The 21,391-nt window shown below is 42.6% G+C and overlaps 1 pseudogene; it reads left to right on the top strand.

Moving 5' to 3' along the window:
- Positions 1–6,452, top strand: part of LOC123409157 — a 44,485-nt pseudogene extending 38,033 nt beyond the window's left edge.
- The last annotated feature ends 14,939 nt before the right edge of the window (positions 6,453–21,391 follow it).

Raw genomic sequence — 21,391 nt, 5'->3', positions numbered from 1 at the left:
CCAGAAATTGATGGTTCTGTTGTCAATAAGTTCAGGCTTCTCTGTTTTACTACACTGAACTGAAGTTACATGCTTTTACACTAATGTGCTATCTGTCTGACTGAATTTTCAGTCGTTGATGATCGCGACGATTCCCAACATCATCGGTTGGCTCGCCATCTCCTTCGTGAATGTATGACATGACACACCCACATGTTTCCCAAGCTTATTTTCCACAACCTTTTTCCTTCATTCTTGTTGATCGATGTTTCATGTACAGGACTCGTCGTTTCTCTACATGGGTCGGTTACTTGAAGGATTTGGTGTTGGTGTCATATCCTACACGGTTCGTATAAAGTATCTTCGATGCGTGCTTATTATTTTCCTAGGATGTTCATGGCCTTATGCTTTCAGAGTTTGAGTACTTATCAGTTGGTTAAAAAATGTTCAGAAAACACACAGCAACTGATATGCCAATATATTGGATGCAGAATGGGAAATAGTATGTATAAATTTATTAGCCCCTGCTCCTTGATGATGTCTATCTATCTCCAAAATATCCTAGCGTGTCAAACGCTTAATATTGCACTGATCCTTATTGTTCTGTTGGCTTTAGTTACCTTTTTTGTTGCATAATAAAATCGTGATTTTATTATACACTTTTGAGGTCAATTAATGGTTGCACTGGTTTGGAAATCCTCCATGTCATCTTACTTAACCAAAAGCTTGTTCAACATTTTTAACAATTGGTGATTGACAGTCCCTGGGAGGTACAACCAAACATCACCGATTAGAGATACACAAGAGAAATTATTTGACCCCTTTCATGTCACCAAAAGGCACTTCAGCTTTAATAGATACTTAGGCGTATTGTCGTTTGTTTGATGGATGATATATGAATATGGTGCACCTGGTACTGGATCAGTTTTTAACTACCACAAGATCATTGCTAGTGCGCGTTGCTGCACCCATCATTTTGGCACTATAATATTCACTATGGTGATGTAACAGCCAAAAAGCTAGACAGAACCGATGATCAAAATCACTTAGTGACTCATAAGGCTGGAAAGTGGTTCAATGGCCCGTGTTGCCACGTCCATCTAACATAAATGCAAGCATAGCTAGATCTCAAAGAATTAGGTGCATGTACTTCTGAGTTGAAGTTTTTTCTCTAATACGCAGAGAGGATGATACGGATGTGTGCATAATATGATGCACATGCCTTGGTCACCCTCCTTTCGGAAACAATGTAGAGGGAGGTGGTGTAAGGCATATAGCAAAGTGATTAATCCAAGTGTATCAATTAGCCACCAGTCCATCAGAGCCAACTTGCACTAATAAGTGTGCTACATGAGTGTTTTCAACTTACTTTGAACTTCACAGACCACTGGGTGTACCTATAGATGCACAATCAGAGTATAAAATTGTAAGTTCATAAATCCAATAACATAATGATTATTGTACTAATGCTCTCTATTTGGTTGTTAAACATTCAACATGTAAAGCACCAAAAGCAATCAACTAACACCAAATTACACGAGCTGAGTATACGATGTAGATACATGAAAATAAGGAGCATGTCGTATAGGCAGGAAACCTCAGAAGCCATGGATGGATCAAATTACAGGGTAATACCTATGATTGGACTAATCTTGGAGCCATCGATGACTCTCGGTCAGGCCCGCTGCAACACATGTGAATGGTGACCTCCAAAATTCCGGCATGAAAAGTCAACCCATTCAAGTCCCTCCTTTCACTGACGACTCTCTCTCTTTTCCATCGAATGGATACAAGACTTGTATTGCGTATTTGAAAGCTTTCCAAAGCAGGGAGAACATCATAACCATGCCCTCCAATCATAATTACCATGCAAGTTGCATTACCAGGTGGCTCAAGATCAACAAGGTGAAATTTACTTTTTTCACTTTTTACCTTTCTCAATGCTTAAGTAAAATAATGGCTTTGTGCAAAGTGCAGTTGATGATATGTGATTAACTGCTTGTGAAATAGAGTTGTCCAGTTTGCAAATGTGAATTGTTTGGGCTCTCCTAGCATGTATAAGCAACCAGTCGAAGCACACAAGGCAGCAACACATCATCATACCACTCGCTTGCTGCACCTACTCATTAAGTACAAAAGAAGATAAAAAAAAGCAGATATTTAGTTGTATCTCAGTGTCAGGAGGAAGAAAAAAACAGTTTTTTAGTTTAGGTTGGAAAGCAGATATTTAGCTTGATTTCACTGTCAACATTTTCCTGTCCATGTCATGCCTATACCTGCTATTGTAGTAGTGCGATGCTAAACCTATGTTGGGTATAATACTACTCTTTATGATGAGAGGCAAATCAAGTCAAACATGATAACAAATATATCTGAAGGTTTCATTAGTCTTTGTTCACCAAAGACTATTGTTCCAGGCACCGAAACAAGCGATTAGAAAAAGAAGAACAAGAAAATTATAATAAACTACACCAATTTTCCATCAAACACAACTTTCTGAGAAGTTAAACTTAAGCTGGCGTGGATGCGGTCTGTCACATGTACCACGGGTAGCCGCTATCTTCAAGCTGCCCCTGGAACGTGTTTGTGGGTGATGAGATGGTCAAGAGTATCATGAGCAGTATCATGAGCATGAGCTTTGGTCCAATTTTGTTTTTCAGACCTTCTGCAGATGAAAAGGCAAAATATCAAACATTTAAATTATATCACGTGTTACATCTTTAGAACCACAAAAGAGAACAGTCCAGAGATGGGCACACTTGACGGCAAGCGACTTCATAAGGAAATCTTACTTACCAATAAACAAACTCAAAACTAACCCATATCAAGAACATATCACAAAAGAAGAAAATGAGCTGTTTACACCATGGATTCAGGAGGGGTCTGGGCAGCCCGAACGATTTATTTGAACTCCCAAGATCTGCGGTAACGCCCGGTACACCCACCAGGCCAATTGAAATCAGTATTGTGGTGACCATGATGAAAGATGTTGTGCTGCAGGAGCAGAGAGGATGGGAGAAGAATGTCAGGGGACGAATAATATATATACGTACCATTCGGCAGCGGAAAGGATTGTCAAATCAATCGCCATGAATGCGTGCTTAGAAACTGAAGTATGAGTGCGAGCAGTTTCAAGAAGATGAGGCGCCGGCCCTTGATTCATCCGAATCTTGCAAGTCCGCTTGATCCTCTCGTCGACGGTATCGGCTGAAGCTCGCCGTGTCGGATCCCCTCGCCAGCTCGTCTCGACAGGCGCTCGATCCCCTTCTTCTCCTTCTCCTTTTTTTCCGAGCTCGACTCCCCCTCCCCTCGTATGGGCAAATGGACGCGGTCGCTCCTTCGATGGACCCCTCAAAGCCCAACAGGTAGAATGGGCTGGCCAACGGTCCAGTTTAGCGGAGGCCATCGTTTCGGCCTACGGAGTAGCAGGCAATAGGATAGCTGGGCCAATTTCAGGAGAGTTGGTGTACACAGGATATCAAACGGCCAGAAACGACCAGATCATAAAAATGGACGGCCAAAAATGCAAATCGCTGTGAGACTTCGGATTAGGTGTGGTGATACTGTCCTTAACTAGAACATTGATGGCGCGCGTTGCAGCGCCCATGCATTTTTTCAGTTGGATGATAGAAAAAATTTGTAATGCATGGGCTTGTGAAAATAAAGTTAAGTTTGTGTAGATAAAGAATATATGTTTGACAGTAAACGAAACAGTCGATAATCTACATCAATATTGTCTTAGAAAACATGTTGACACATCAACTATTTGCCAACACGGAAGAAGAATTATAAACGACCATAGCTAAAAGTTGCAACCTGCATGAAATACAAAACCTCCAATGGGTGATATTTCACTGCAGAAAGGATGGAGTACTATCATAGGGTTCCCCCAGAAGATGATCACCAACCTGGCTGAGCAAGTCTAATTAGAGCAGAGACGGAAAAGCATTATCTGCAGGGGAAAGGCTCCGTGAGAAATATGCATATGATGGATTATTTTGATGGAAAGCAAAGAGAAGAGAAAACTTAAGGTTTTTGTTATATAACAAAAGAGCCCGATTACGAAAAAAAGCAAAGCAATATAGTACATACGACATCACTCAGCAAAACCGTTTAATAAGTTGTAAGTAATCTTTGGTTCTGTTTGTACAACTCCTACAATATTAACACTTCTACATTAACTTATAGAACAATTACCATTTTTTCAATTCTGCAACAGAAACAAAATGTTACACCTCAAAGTTAAAAAAATTGCTTGCTTCCAGGTAGAGGTCAATGTGATCTATAGTTATGTATCTAGAAGCAAAGGTCAATACAATTCGACTATGCACTACTATTGTACAACTAAATTGAACATGAAGGTTTAGTCAGCATCCGAAAAATACTGAACTATCATATCAAGGAGTGAGTTGGGTCATACATACAGGAGCAGAGCAAAAGGGTTGACACCAGGTTTACCCATTGACAGGAGATGTAGAGCCCCAATAGATGATGCAGCAGAGAAGGGAGGCCTCTCCCAATATCTTATGTAAGAAGATTGAATGCGAAAGTATGTAGTCCCATTAGATTCAAGTCCTAATAGTTAATCCAATGATTAAATCATGACCAAGGCATGTTCCTCCAAACCAATGAGAACAATTCCACAACCATGAACCCATACTGTTTTGTAACTGTAGGTGCCCACACATATCCATAATCAGATCCATGATAACACATCAAGAAAAAATAGGGGAAAAGGAATTGGTTGAACAAAACGGAACATTGTATATGGAAGCAAAATGATGACCAAGAGTCCAGCTCCGAAAAAGAGCAGATTGCTGGTATGTGGTATTGATGTCGTCGATGGAGAAAAAAATCAATGGAAGGGGAACAAAAGTCCGCCATCATCTCCCTCACCTACAAGCCGCACCCTCGGGTGACATCCCATAGAAGTCCACTTGGATGCCGCTGCAGGGGCAGAGCAAACAATATGTTGTCGCTATCAGGTTCATGTTGTAGAGACTTATTTGTAACACAATCCACTACAAATAAAATATATAAATACGAAGTTTAGTTTGCATTGTTGAGGCTCACGCTGAACTATCTATGTATACCTACAAATATAATAAACCTAGTCAACATGTCTCATCACAAAAAGGAAAATATTAGCAAATAATTTTTTTAAGAAAGTAGAATCAGAAAAAAATAAGTGAAAATCTAGATAAGAGCAGACTTTGAGAAAAATATTAGAGTAAGGATATGGTGCATCTTGAATCTTAATACAACAGATAGGGCATAAGTGGCACTAGCAAGAAGCAGCTAATTTTTGGCGGCATACTTAAATGTTCATTGAGTTATGTGCAGAGTAGTTACAACAAGTAGCAGACAGAGAATCAGCGAGGGAAGCTCATATTTACCTCTGTAATAGCGGATAAGGATCCTTCAGAAGTTTAAGTTTCCCATCGATCCAAAGTGAATACCATAAATTAGGAAAGAGTAGATGAAGTCATCGTTTTGGAACCTGTTTGAGGAAAATATCAAAATGGATTCAGTTAAAAAATCATGACAAGGGAAATAAACAATTACAAAATAAATAAATCACTGATGCTGATTCACATTAAGCACAACATCCTCCTCTCGCCTTTCTACTTTACAATAAAAAAATCCTTGTGGAGACAATAAACAAATATGGATATTGTGCAATCCAAATTTTTACATACTCACACAATGCAGATTATAATGAAACCATGTCTGTCTCAGATGGAACAGTAATCTAGATAAGAATGCATGTTGTTTTTAGCAGATTGTGTATAATTATCTTTGCATGTAACTTTTAGTTTATATTTCCCGCTAAGCTGAACTTTAACTTGTGCACGATCTCCATGCCAGAAGTAACTAACACTAATTAGAGATGGAATAGGAAGAAAATATACTGATTGATTGGCCTTCAGGCAGAACATATGCAAAGATTGCTATCCTGGAACATGAATAAACTCAGTAAAAGAATATATGCAAAGATTTGTAGCATAGATCAACATTCAACAAAAAGTAAGGACTTCATGGTAGAAAGCAGTAAAAAAAGAAAAGTTCAGTGATGAGCATCCATCCATAGATTAACATGGATAATTTTGAGTAAAAGGGCACTGACGGTGGCCACTTCCTGATTATCGTGGGATACTACTCGGCATGTGGAAAGTAGACAAATCTGAAGATTAGAACATCCAAGATAAAGAGAAGTGATATTTGCATAGACATGGGGATATAGGTCCGGACCCTTTTCCCTTGCCAAGATGGCCTCTGCAGCAAAGTTCCTCCCTGTTGTACCGATCTGAGAGAAAACCCTTTGTCGCCAGCGATTTGAGAGTGAAGCCCATACCTGCTGCCTGCACCTTCAGAGCAAAGATTGTAGAAGGACAGCACAGCTGGCCACCGTCTCGCATGCCCGCTGGATCCCCTCGTCTGCTGGATCCATTTCCCTCAAGTGCATCGGCTGAAGCGTGTCCCGCTGGATCCCCTCGATTGCCTACCCTCGCGCCGGTTTTTGCTCCCCATGCGCTGGATCGGCTTGCTTCTCTCACGCTCGATACCCTCGCAGGTGTGGCTGCGGCTCCAAGGGGATCCGATGCTCAGTGGCATGCCCAATGGCGTCCCCACCAGGGAAGGCTCCGAGGCCATTTCCCTCAAGTGCATCGGCTGAAGCGTGTCCCGCTGGATCCCCTCGATCGCCTACCCTCGCGCCGGTTTTTGCTCCCCATGCGCTGGATCGGCTTGCTTCTCTCGCGCTCGATACCCTCGCAGGTGTGGCTGCGGCTCCAAGGGGATCCGATGCTCAGTGGCATGCCCAATGGCGTCCCCACCATGGAAGGCTCCGAGGAGCTTGGGAAGTTGCTGCGCCGCCATCGCTCAGATGGAGACGAGTGAGACAAGGCAAGTCGCGAGGAGGTGGGATGGGGTTAGGCCAGCCATAAGCGTATCACGACCGTTCGTTCGTGATCGGACGTTAACTCGTATAGGCGAATGAGAGGGCTTCAAACTGGCTTCGGGAGTAGCAGCCCCCAGGACAAGCGGCCCGTTAGTAGCCCACGCGTGAGCAGAGGCGCATCAGACAGCCCAGTTCGCGACCTGAACATTGATTTGACGGTGATCTACATCCCACACGCGAAATCAACGGCTCACGAGCAAGGATGCGTGAGAGAGCTCGGAATAGGTCCCAGTTCGCGACCTGAACATTGATTTGACGGTGATCTACATCCCACACGCGAAATTAACGTCTCACGAGAAAGGATGCGTGAGAGAGCTTGGAATAGGTCCGGTTTTATTGTCCTTAATTTCTATACACTTGTATCTGTGTGTTTGCGCCAGTAGTTGACCAAACATCTGATGGACCAATTATGCAGCTCTGTGTAATGCTAACAAAATTCAATCACTCCCTCCGTTCATGAATATATGATGTTTTAACCTTTTTCTGAATCGGATGTATATAGAGTATAGATACGTGTTAGTGTGTTTGTTCACCCATTTCAGTCTGTATGTAGTCCATATTGAAATATCCGAAACATATTATATTTGTGAATGGATGGAATAGATTTTATCAGGAACTGACATGCAGTATGCAAATAATTGTTTTTATAACTTTTTGCATAGTCATCTTATTTAGAAGTTTAGAAGTTTAGAAGTTTTCTACCTTTAGGATAAGCCTTGTATATATGCTGGATTTTATTATTAAATGCAGTGTTAATTAGTTGGCTAACACTAAGTTCTAAAAGCATCCCCCTTCCAGAGCTGAAATCGACATCTATAATTTTCCTTAATATTGTGTCATTCACAGTGTACATATGCAAGTTACGATTTATTATGTTTGTGTAATAACCATGTACACCTGTTGACAATAACTGTAGATAGCAGAGGATTACTTACATTGTGAGTTTTTACTACGACTCCCTGGATGCTGCCCTAGTATGTCACACTCTGTGAGTGATGATATTTCCAAAGATTCTAAATATTGACTATCTGATAACAAAAGCATTGTACTATCTGAATTTTTGTTATCATTCTAAAGAACTTAACTTTTTTAAATGGTCTCTGCATAATATATTGGCTCCGGTTTTCTGATTCTTCTCTGTTGATTCATGTAAACAGGCGACTGTGGAAGGCATGTTGTCGTTCTGTTAGCGCAGTCATGCAGGTCATTATTGGTGTAGTTGTGGTGGTTGTCAGAGGTGTTGCCGCTGCACCTCGCGGAGCTGGTGTTGTTGCCGCTTTTTATGTTATTGAACTTGTAATGCTAAATTTGTTGAGAATTTTTATGTACTGGTGTTGTTTAGTTGAAATGCATTCCTGGATTGAAAGTGATCGAAAAAAGTATATGTTGTATTGAATTTTTATTGGTTGTCTATTTTTATTCTACAATACAAGAGGCATGGTCCAAATGGGAAAGGTGTAAATGTCTATTGGACCAAATTTATTTGGGCTTTCAAAAGAGGCCCAACATATATTGGCAGGAATTAAGGCTAAAAATTAAATAGAAATGTGTAAAAATGGCCGAGGCCCAAAGAGAAATTTATAGTAAAAGGTCATGGTCTAAAAAATGAAAATGCAAAAATGTTGGGCTTGGCCCATGTAGTTGAACAAATTTGACAGGAAAAACAAGATAAATGGGCTGAATTAATGGGCTCGGCCCATCTAAAACACCGAACTAGACCGGGTTGATTCTAATCTACGACTAATTCATTTGGTCAAACTTTTGCCACGTCAGCTTGCCACGTTGGATCTGATGTGGCTTGGGCAAACAACCAACGACCAAAATAATTGCAGTGCTTTTGTTTGGTCGTAAAATCCTACGACCAATCCAGAAAAAAGGTCGTTATAGTTCATTAGAGACCCTCAGCTTTTGACCGTCTGTTTTTTATCGTAAAAAGGTCGCAAATGGAAATCAATGACCATTCGATGACCAATATTGAAGGTCGTTAATTGACATATTTCTTGTAGTGAAAATATAAACTTGGCTTGTATATTCCGATGACGGGCGTCCTCAAATGCCTGAGGTCTTCATGAGCAAGCAAGTTGGATGCACATCCCACGTAGTTTCAATGGAGCTTTCATACACTTATAGCTCTAGTGCATCATTTGCATGGAAATCCCTACTCCTTGTATCAATATCTATCAATGGGTATCTCCATAACCTGTTGGTATGCCTAGTTGATACGAGACTATCATCTCCACTTTTCAACCCCTTTGAAACCTACCACCTTACTCTATACCACTTATTTGCTATGTCCAGTGGTTCACGCTCATGTATTTCATGAAGAATAAAAAGTTGATGCATATTGGAAAAGTATGGTCCAACTGTGTGACTTGGGCACCGTGGTGCTTGACATTTGTAGTTATGTGGCAAAGATGGAGCTATGTCTTGCTAATATAATAAAGATCGAAAGGGTTGAAACAATCTTTGAGGATCGTACACTTTGAAAGATTAATTGTTTTGGTGCTTATACTTATAAAATTGTGACGCCCTGGATTTGTGCTAAAGTAAACTCTGTAATCAAGCTACATTATTCTAAGGTTTATGCTAATCCATTTTGCTAAGCCATGTGTGATCACTCTAGGAATCAAACTCTTGTTCGAATCCCTATGCAATTCAAAATTATTTGGAATGTGAAATTAAAAGTTTTGCAAACTTCAAATTAAAAATCATGGTTAGGTTACAATTATTCCCTAAGCTATTCAAAAAATTGAACCAACATTTTATCAATTGGTTTAGTGCCTCTAAGACATTTATAACAATGGCAAAACAATTATTAAATGTCCATTTGGATGTGTGTAAGTTTCAATTATTTTCAGAAGGCCCCTAAACTTTTTATGTTTCTGTCTAATATTGCCATTGTAATATTGGGCATGTACTCTACTTTTTATAAATGATTTTGTTACTAAAATAATTAAAAAAACAGAAACTAACAAGAACAAAAAAATAGAAGAACTGCACTGTGCACTTGTAGCCCATCGCTACAGTGCACAGCCCAGCGCACCCCAGGCCTTCTCCTTTCTCAGTACAGAGAAAAAGGCAGGCCATGGCGCCGGCAGTGCACGCATGCCATTCACATCGCCGATTGTCGCCGTGTCGAACATCCACGATGCCCTGACGTTGGATAAGATCGCCCCGAACCCCAGGGACAACCCTAACCCTCTCTGTTCTTCCTCCCTGCGCTGCTTTCTTCCCCGAAAAGCACTGCCGAGCAGCCGTCGCCACATCCTCGTCGTCGTCGCGGCCACCAGCCACCCCACGCCGCATGGAGATGTCCAGGGGGACCGTCGTCGTCATCTATGTCGGCTCCGTCCATCGGTTCGAGTAGGAGAGCTCCCTGGTGTCGCCATCGAGCTCCTCTTCGCCCATGGCCTCGGCATCAGCACCGTCGATCTCCACCACCGGCGCCTCCCCGACCTCCCGAGCATGTCGTTGAGAACTACTGTGAGGCCCTCGTTCAATTCCCCTTCTTTCCCCCTCGAATCCGTACACATTGTCGTCGTTCCCATCGCGGCCGAAGCTCACCGTCCGCGTCTACTCCGGCCGTGTGCCTGGTCGGGCCTGCCCGTGTGTGCTACTACTGCTTGTGCGCTACTGCCGCTCGCACGCACCCGTCCTCGCGCGCGCTCACCCGCATGTCGCCGCGCGCCTGCGCTCCGCTACAGTTTGAAGCCAGATCTGCTGCGGCGTGCCTGACTGCTACTGCTTTCCGCTGCAGCTCCCTCCTTGATCCGATTGCTCTCGTGTTGCTGTTGCTCGTGCTGCTGTCGCCGTTGCATACAATAGCTGCTGGCCATGGCCGGATGTGCGTGTGAGCGGTTGTGTGTGCATCGTGTAGTGTTTGAGTGTGCATGAGTGTGTGTAGCTTGCGTGCTATGGTGTGTGTAGTGTGTGTGTGGCCGGCTGCTTCTCTAGATGAGGCCCCGGCGTTGTTAGTTTAGCTTAAGTGAGGCCAATTAATGATTAGGTATAGCCTAATGGCATGTGGACTCAATTGATTAGGTTAGTTTTATTTATCTGTTTAGGTGTAGCCTATGTCATGTGAGCTTCTTGTTTACTTTTAACCCTCATATAAAATATGTTAAATGACATGTGGGGCCACCCCCTGAAAACAAAAAACAAACATATGGATAAAAATAGATATGTAAAATAATCATATTAATTAATTAATTAATTAGTGAGTAATTAAATAACTATTAATTAGTTGATTTAATCAATCAATAATTAATTTGTTTAAATTAATTAGGTAATTATATCTGATATGTATAATATTTTATGTTAGTTAATTTGTGTGGTTGACACGTGGGGCTCACTGATCATGCTGATGTCATTAACACTTATTGAATTAAATTAATTTTGTTTATTTTCAAAATATAACTAAAACTTTAAAAATTAATAGAAAATAATCTGTAATCCGAATGAAAATATTTTAAACATGAAAGTTGATACCCGGGTACGCTATCCGTTCGTCTGTCACGCGTCCCTAGCATAGCAAATGTGTATCTTTTCAATCGTTTTTCATCTGACCGGTAGTAGCCACAGACCCGGAAATATCATCTGATATTATCCCGATCCATCTGTGACGGATGTTACCGCGTTAGCTCATGCCTAGCCTACTTTTTGGCATGTCGTGCTTAATGTTGCACTGTTGCTGTTATTTATTGTTTCTTCCCCCTCTTCTTACCGGTAGACCCTGAGACCGATGATGATCCGGTGATCGACTATTTCCCCGGTCAAGGATCCGTTTTGTCTGCAGAGCAACAAGGCAAGCAAACCCCCTTGATCATTCCTATATCGTCTATGTCTTTCTTCCTACTGCTTGCATTAGTATTTTGCTACTGTTGTAGTTAGCTCATATATCTGATGCATAGCCTATTTTTGATGAACTGCTACTTTCAGTCCTGTACCTTTAATATGCTTAGTATAGGTGGAGCAGTCATCCCCTTAGACCCCGTAGTCCAGTTGCCCCGCTTGTTTTCATATCTCGATCCTTGATCGACGGCCAGACCCGACACAGCACATTCACCCCCTTTGTTGTACAACGCTACAGAGATACTATCGGGTACCGAGGGTGACACCTCGCTAAGTACTCCTGATGATATCTCTGTAGTATAGCTAGTCGGTCGTGGTTATCGAGGGTGATTCCTCTTTCACCATTCCCGATGACGCCTCTGTTGTGTAACCCCTCAAGTGTGGGACCCCCGAGGGTGATTCCTCTAAGCCCACCTTGACGGGTACATCATTCGGAATCCAACGGGGGTGATACCTCGGATTCCCCCCGATGTTACAACCACACAGTTACTCGACCATGTTACTGGGATCATTGGTGATTAGTTGTAAGACGGGTGGATTCCCGCGAGACTGTGTTGTTGGCCTAATTAAAATGTTAATGGATTTGGGTATTTGATCTGGGTTGGTCGGAGACCTTTTCGCACTAACCGGCTACGCGGGAAGAATTATGGGTACTCGGCGTCGCGGTATCAGCCGAAGCTTTTCAGATGCCAGCAATGTAGCGGCGCACGCCCGAGTGGTCCTGAGATGCATCGCTCTTGTGATTAAGGGATGCTAGGACTGGCGTCGGCCGCCACGCCACGTGCAGGAGCGCGAAGGGGAACTGGGCCCACGAACCCTTTGTGCTTAGGAGTTAGACCGGCGGGCTGGCCTCTCTGATTAGTCTTAGGTGGGGCTGCGACATGTCGATATTCCGAGGCCGGGCAGGACCCAGAAAAGTATGTCCGGCCAGAGTGTTATCGAGCGTGACGGGACATGTGGTGCACCCCTGCAGGGATGAAAATTAACTATTCGGATAGCCGTGCCCACTATTACAGGACGACTTGGAGTTGTGCCCCGATCTTATACAACTACAATTGTTACTTAACTGGAATTTAGTTTGCCTCGGGATTGCTTCCTCGTAGGGAGTCGAGGGAGGATCTTTAGGCGTGACCTCACTTTAATATTGCTGCAACAATATGACTATTAATGTTTTAACCCCCCCCCCCCCCCCCCCTGTTCTACTCTCGTCTATTGCTGCAAGACCCTGAAGATGCTAGTCTTCGATAGGACTAGGCTTTCTCTCTCTATTCTCGCATTGCTGCAGTCGGTCCACATATAACACCCTCCTTTGATACTGGTGCATATTTAGCATAGTTTTGATGTAAGTCTTGCGAGTACTTTGGATGAGTACTCACCGCTGCTTTGCTCCCCTCTTTGTCCCCTTGATCCGTTGCTGCGACCAAATGATGGAGCCCAGGAGTGGAGTTTCCTGCCGACGCCTGCCACCCCGATGGTGTCATCTTCGTGGAGGCCGCTGAAGCCGAGGAGTAGTTAGGAGGTTCCCAGGCAGGAGGCCTCGCCTCGTTCGATCATGTTTTCTTTTGTGCTAGCATTCTCTAAGGCACCCCATGTTTTATGTCTGTACTCAGATATTGTTGCTTCCGCTGACTCGTGTGTTTATCGAGCTTCCGTATTCTAGCCCTCGAGGCCCCTGGCTTGTAATATGAAGCTGATGTTATTTTATTTGTGTCTAGAGTTGTGTTGTGATATCTTCCCATGAGTCCTTGTGTTTGATCGTACGCATTTGCGTGTATGATTAGCGTACGATTAAACCGAGGGCGTCACAAAAATATTGTTGTGTTAATATGTGTTAATTCATCGTTTATCAATGAGCATGCATTCATAAGAATACTTCATGGATATCATGTCACATCAAAAATTATGTTTTTATCATTTACCTACTCGAGGACGAGCTCGAATTAAGCTTGGGGATTCTTGATACGTCTCCAAAGTATCGATAATTTTTATTGTTCCATTCTATTATATTATCATTTTAGAACAATTTTTATGAACTTATATACCAATTTATATTATTTTTTAGCACTAACCTATTGACCCAGTGCCCAGTGCCACTTATTGTTTTGTGCAAGTTTTCTCACTTTTCAGGTTCTAGTACAAAACGAAGCCCAGTTGACCTGAAACTTTTTTTGTATTTTTTCTTGACCAAAACAAGACCGTGGAGCATCAGAGGAAGGCCGGGAGGCGCACGAGGCCCCCACAAGCCATCAGGGCACGACCTGGGGGGAGCTGCATGATGGCTTGTGGCCTCCTTGAGTCTCCCCCGACCCCGTCAAGCACCATGGTTTCCAAGGTTGAAAGGTGGAGAAGATAGTCTCATATCAACTAGGCGTACCAATGGGTTATGGAGATACACATTAATAGATATTGATACAAGGAGTAGGTATTGCCATGCAAATGATCCACTAGAGCTATAAGTGTATGAAAGCTGCACTGAAGCTACGTGGGGTGTGCATCCAATTTGCTAGCTCATGAAGACATCGAGCATTTGAGGAATCCTGTTATCAGAATATACACGCCAAGTTTACAAAAAAAATTGATTCCCACTAGCATATGAATGATATAACATGAGACTCTATACATGATGAACATAGTGCAACTTTGAGGCACAAGTGTGGTAAATGATAGTAGCAAAGTCCCTTCTATCTTTTTCTCTCATTATTTATGGTGGGCCCATTTGGCCTCCCCCATACTTATTTCCTCACTTGGACAATGCTCTAATAATGATGATCATCACACTTTTATTTACTTGCAACTCATGGATAACTCGATATGATGAATGAAGCAACATGAATCCAATATGAATGCCTCTAGCAGTGTACCAGGATGTGCAATGATCTAGAATGACATGTATTCAGCATATGATAATTGGTGGCTTTGCCACAAATGCTATTATGAATGGTGGCTTTTTCGCAAATACTATGTGATCTTTGTATGATCATGCAAACCAATATGATGATGAATGAACTAGTCATGTCAAGTGATGATGGAATTTGCATGGAAATATATCTCAGAATGGTTATGGAAATGCCATAATAGGTAGGTATGGTGGCTGTTTTGAGGAGTATATAATAAGGCTTTTGTGCAATAGTGCGTATCATGTCATGGGGTTTGGACGCACCGGCAAAAATTGCCCCAATCCTCGAGGTGAGAATAGGTTATGTGCGGTACTAGAGAGGCTAGCAAATATGATGAGGCGAGATTGTGTATGTCCATGGTGTTCAATTATTCATAAAAACCCATATACTTATTGCAAAGTTTTATTAGTCTTATCACAAGTCAAAGTACTACTCGCATACCCAGAGGAGAGGGTTGGTAGGAATTAACCATCGCGCGACTCCGGCTCGAAACAACACTAGGTTTTTAATGAGGAATAGAAATGCTCACACATCATCACCATGCCATTTTAATTTATTCAGATGTTCAAGAATTTTTAACATCTCTACATGTGCCTATAGTTCGTAAGAAAGGTCTTCCAAGTACAATGGGACAAGTAGGATTGCAATCAATATCAAGCACGATAAAATATATAGGCACATTATTTTTCTTTGCAATTATAAGAACATCATTAATTCTACCTCTGGGTATCATAATGGTAGAATCCGCAAGATGCAAGTGAAGGGAACATTCTTCAATATTAGTGAGACCGAGCACATCACATAAAGCTTTAGGTATAGCTGGAACACTAGCACCAAGGTCACACAAAGCATTGCATTCATATTTATTTATCTTAATTTTGATAGTAGGTTCCCACTCATCATGCAACTTTCTAGGAATAGAAACTTCTAGCTCAAATTTTCTCATCATAAACTTTTACCATAGCTTCTACTATATGTTGAGTAAATGCTTTATTTTGTTCATAAGCATTGGGTGAGCTAATAATGGATTGCAGCAAGGAAATACATTATTCTAAAGATAAATTATCATAATTAAAGTCCTTGTAATCCAAGATAGTGGTCATATCACTAGTTAAAGTTTTGACCTCTCCAAACCCACTATTTTCAATTTTATCATTAGGATCATCACCCTCCAAGCAAACAATATGCTCCTTAACTAAATTTGACCCATCTCGAGTCCTATTATCATTAGTGTTCATATAAGTAAATAAAAATTCAATAGGAGAAGCACCAATCATTTTAAGGTCTTCATCATGATTCCCAAGGGGTAAAGACTCCGGATTAGCAACCATCCTATTTACTAGAGTGGTTTGCTTATCAGAAATCTTTCCTACCAATTCTTCTCTTTTAGCAGATTGTGATTGAATGTTAGACACTTATTTATTGACCTCATCAAGTCTAGCACTAATAGCATCAAGCAAAGTTGAATGTTCTTTAATTTATAAAGCAAATAATTCATTGTGCTCATATTGTGTAGTCATGAAAGATTTTATGGAGCCTTCCACTTCCATCATTCTATGGTAATAAGAGATGTTATTGAATCTATCTTGCGACATGGTGACCGGGCAAGCAAAGTTAAATATTTTTGAATTTTTTCTTTTTTATAGGAGATAAACTAAATATACCATCAAATAAAAAGAGGAACAAGTGAATGGAATTTTGTGTGGAGTTACTTGATAGTTGGTGATGATATTCCCCGGCAACGGCGCCAGAAATCCTTCCTGATACTCGTGATTTGCGTTGGGTTTTTCGTGAAGAGGAACAGGTTATCACAACACAAAGTGGGTAAATATTTCCCCCAGTTATGAAATCAAGGTTTATCGAACCAATAGGAATATCGATCACAAGCGTCTTCAGTGATTGCACAAAAAAGAACAATTAGCTTGCACCCAACGCGGGCAAGAGGGTTGTCAATCCCCTTGGTCTCGCTATTTGCAAGCGAATGAGGTGTGTACATAATTGTATATAATTGTAAAATTCAAAATAAAATAAAAGTAAATAAATGGTAGCAAGGTATTGGAGGTTTTAGCAATATGTTGTGAATAGACCCGGGGACCATAGCTTTCCCTAATGGCATCTCATAAAAATAGCACACGATGGGTAAACAAATTACTGTTGGGCAATTGATAGAAGAGTGGATAGTTACACAATTTTCACGACAATGATCATGTAAATATAGTCATCATGTTCATAAACAAATAGGTCGACTCCTACCTGCGCCTATTAATATTACTTCACTTCAAGAGCGCTTCTATGGTTGCCTCTCTTCATATCAAGTTCATGACAAAGGGCGTAATGCTTGGAGTAAGATGACATGATGTAGACAAAGTAAACTCAACCAATATGAATAAACCCCCATAGTTTTACACTTAGTAGCAGCAACACAAAGACACAGCTTGTCCCCTTCTGTCACTAGGATATACAAACTCTCCAGGTAGAACCTACTACAACGCACCTCTCTCACCAAAGAAATATCAATCTAGTTAGCCAAACTATTTCAATAGATCAGAGAGAGTTACGAAGCTATGATAATCACGCACATAAGAATCATATTATATATTAGAGGACTAAAATATTTATCATGAATAATCTGAACATAAACCCACAATTCATCAGATCCCAATAAACGCACCGCACAAAAGAGTTACATCATATGGATCAAAGCAAAGATGCGATGATCATTATATTGAAGATCAAAGAGAGAGAGAGAGATGCCATCTAGTTACTGCTATGGACCCGTAGGTCTATGATGAACTACTCACACATCATCATGAGGGCAGAAAGGTTGATGAAGAAGCCCTTCGTGGTCAATCCCCCATGTGGCAGAGTGCCGAAACGGAGCTCTAGATGGTCTTCCGTCGAAATGGAGACTTGCGTAGCATAAAAAGTGTTTCGGGACCTCCTCTAAAGGTTTTAGCGTGAATAGGAATTTATAAGCCAGAGAATGGGGTCGGGAGAGCCACGAGGCGACCACAAGCCATCAAGGTGCGCCCCCTCCCAGGTTGTGCCCTGATGGCTTGTGGGGGGCTCATGCGCCTCCCGGCCTTCTTTCGATGCTCCACGGTCTTGTTTTGGTCCAGAAAAAAATCACAAAAAGTTTTAGGTTAATTGGGCTTTGTTTGGTACTAGAACCTGAAAAGTGAAAAAACATGCAAAAAACAGCAACTCACACTAGGCACTGGGTCAATAGGTTAGTGCTCAAAAATAATATAAATTGCTAGATAAGTTCATAAAAAGTGTTCTAAAATGATAACATAATAGCATGGAACAATAAAAATTATAGATACACTAGAGACGTATTAGAGTGAAAGTCCGGTCTTTGATGGATAATGGAGGACATGGCCTTCTTAAATGGCATGATGGCCTTGAGAAACTTACGCTAGATCCAATTGTCATTTGTATCCTTACTCCCATGATCTTGAAGAGTGACTGCAAGAGTTTTCACACTCCGGCAAAGCTCATGAGGGTCCTCATCATCAAGCATCACAAACTCATGGGCCTCATCAAGAACCAGCTAAAAGTTGGACCGTCGAATACTCGAGCTTCCCTTATACATGGATATAATGTGTTCCCAACAATACTTTGCACGAGTGGAGGGACACAGATGAACAAGATCTTCAATAGGGACAGCACACTAAAGTATGAACAAGGTCGAGTGATTGAGTTGACTGTCGGTCTCTTCTCTTGGGGTGAGGTTACTTGGATCATGTGGGTAGTACCCTTGCTCAATGATTCTCCAATGTTTTGTTGAGATGTGATTCAAATGAGACTTGATACGGAAAACCCAATTAGCAAAATCATTCCTCACAAGTTTAGGAGGAGGACCAAGGTTGATAATATGTGGTGGGTGGACCAGCCCTCCATTAACCAAGGGAGGGGGAACCGAGGAAAAGGTATCTATCCCATTCTTTCCTTGAGGCAACTTATTCTTATCACTACTACCCCCCTCCTTATCGGAGTTGGCATCCGAATCCAAGGTAGTGGGTTTAACCACTCGCAATGGATCGGTAGAGAGTTTGAGCCCATCAAAGATTTCTTTGAACAAGGATTTGACCTCGGTCGCCACACAAGATTAAAGTGAGGCAATTGTCTCATTTAAATCCTCACGCGATACCATGTACACACTCTCGACCTCGGGCAACTCCACAACCCTATCCCCGCCGTCAACCATACTCTTTGGGTGGTAAAAACCCTTAATAAAGAGAGGTAGATCTGATACCAATTGAAAGGATCGACATGGTTGACTCGGGGGGTGGATAGGAAACTACCATTTTTAGCTTTTATTTAGCAAATTAGGTTTAGCAACAAATAGGTTGTCTAGATATGCAACTAGGTGAACAACCTGTATGATGCTAACAAGGTCACAACAAGCAAGCAAAGTAATAAAACACAAGTAAAGTGTCGGTGCAGGTGTGAAATCGATCACCTATGGGACCTTTGGCCCCTTTGTGGTTTGGCACGGAGGTCGTGTGGCACAAAGAGCAGAAACTACGAGGTAGTATGATGATGAGACTCGAGCATTTTTACCCAGATTCGGACCGCTGCGAAGCATAAAACCCCACTCCTACTTTGGTGGATTGATTGAGGAAGATGAAGTTTGCACAGAGTTTTGTCCCGGCCAGGGTTGCAGCGGAGAGCTATCACATGCGTACAAATACACTTGGTTCTACTCCCGTGGGGTCCGAATCTACCAAGTGTCGAATCTCCTAGTGTTCGAATCCTTTGCTAGGTTGCCCTGGGCCTCCTTTTATAGCTCAAGGGGCGTCCAGAGTGACAAACGGTCATGATCAGATACCTAACAGTGCTATTATATCTACCTTGTGGCACTTAAGACAAAGCGCCATAAATGCGGCCTTAGGTGGCGAGTGGGGGTGCGTTCCCAGCAAGCTCCAGCCACCTATTAGCTGCCCATGGATTGATGTCTTGACGCGTCTCTAGACAGGTGTCAACTGGTTGTAATATGTCTTGTGGCGTGCCTCCATGTATCTAGCGAGAGCCACGTAGCCATCTGGGATCTCGACACCTCCTCAATAAGTGACTCATGTAGCGATGAGGTGGAGCGGTGGCAGGCTGGCCCACGCTTACCAGGGAGGCATCTTGCCAGGTCTTGTCGAGGATGCTTGTGCCTTCGCCCCTGGAAAGTGCCAAAGGTTCTTGGCATGTCTTGGGCTGCTTGTGTAGGTCTTGGTGGCATCGTCGGCCCTCGGGGGCCGTGTCTGTCGGAGTCTTGGTCTTCTTTATGCGATCCTTGACCTCTCGTAGAGCGGCTTCTCTGTCCTGGTGCAGGCCTTGATGGAGTGGTAGCATTCCCCGACAACCTTAGGTCGTGGGTCGGTGGCTTATCATCTCTGTACAAGTCAGGGGAAATAAACACCCCAGTTTGTGTACCCCGACATAAAGCTTGCACAAATTAAAGGTAAGAGATAACCACAAGTGGAACCGGTGGAGACGAGGATGCGTTACCGAAGTTCCTTCCCTTTGAGGGGAAGTACGTCTCCGTTGGAGCAGTGTGGAGGCACAATGCTCCCCAAGAAGCCACTAGGGCCACCATATTCTCCTGACGCCCTCACACAATTCGAGATGTCGTGATTCCACTAGTAGTGCACTTGAAGGCAGCGACCAAAACTTTACAAACAAGGTTGGAGCAATCTCCACGACTTAATTGGGGGCTCCCGACAACACCATGAAGCTTCACCACAATGAATTGTGGCTCTGAGGTGACCTCAACAGTCTTGGGGGCTCAAACACCCAGAAGTAACAAGATCCGCAAGGGGTTAGTGGGGGGAATCACATTTCTCTTCATGGAATAGTAGATCAAGGCCCTCTCAAGCAAACCCTAAAATATCAACACGTTGTGTTAGCTAGGGAGAGAGATCAGGCAAAAATGGAGCTTGGAGCAACAATGGAGCTTAAGGTTAGGATAGGTGGTCTTATTGGGGAATAAGACCCCCTTTATATAGTGGGGGGACAAATCCCACGGTTATCCTCACTCAGCCCGCACATAAGCGGTACTACCACTCTTGAGGACGGTACTACCGCTGGGGCGGCACAACCAACAACACATGTGCAGAGAGGAAGGAGAAGGAGAGGTAGTTCTACAAGAGCGGTACTACAACTGTCGGGAGTAGTACTATCGCAAATAAGAGGTAGTACTGCTTCCTACCGCCGTTCTGATTCTGCTGAGAAATCCAGACCCAGAAACAAGGGCGGAAGTAGCGCGGTAGTAATAGGCGGTACTACCGCGCTGAACTACTCGCCAGAAACAGCACAGTCTGACACGAAAAATGTCGAGACCCCAAAGACAGTGGTACAACCCACATCACCGGGCAAGGGCACTACTGCCCATAAGCGGTACTACCGCTGCTAGGACGGTACTACCGTAGATAAGAGGTAGTACCGCTGCCCGGAGCGGTACTACCGCTTGGTTGTTTTTGGAGCAGAATAAAGATAAAGTTGGAGCTCCAAACCTTTTGGATGGAGACTCACTCTTAATAGTATTGTTTACCTACGAGTCATGTCCACGAAAAATGAAACGCACGAAAGAAACCGTCTTCACTCTAATCCACCGAGGGGCCAGAATCGTCTTGTGCCATATGATAAAATATCTAAAAGGCTTAATGCACACGATTAGTCCGCAAATGCATTGTCATCAATCACCAAAACC

This window comes from Hordeum vulgare, chromosome 7H (assembly GCF_904849725.1).
Source record: "Hordeum vulgare subsp. vulgare chromosome 7H, MorexV3_pseudomolecules_assembly, whole genome shotgun sequence".
In the NCBI taxonomy this organism is placed as follows: Eukaryota; Viridiplantae; Streptophyta; class Magnoliopsida; order Poales; family Poaceae; genus Hordeum; species Hordeum vulgare.
Note: the sequence above shows the minus strand (reverse complement) of the source record. Positions and strands in the feature narration are given on the sequence as shown.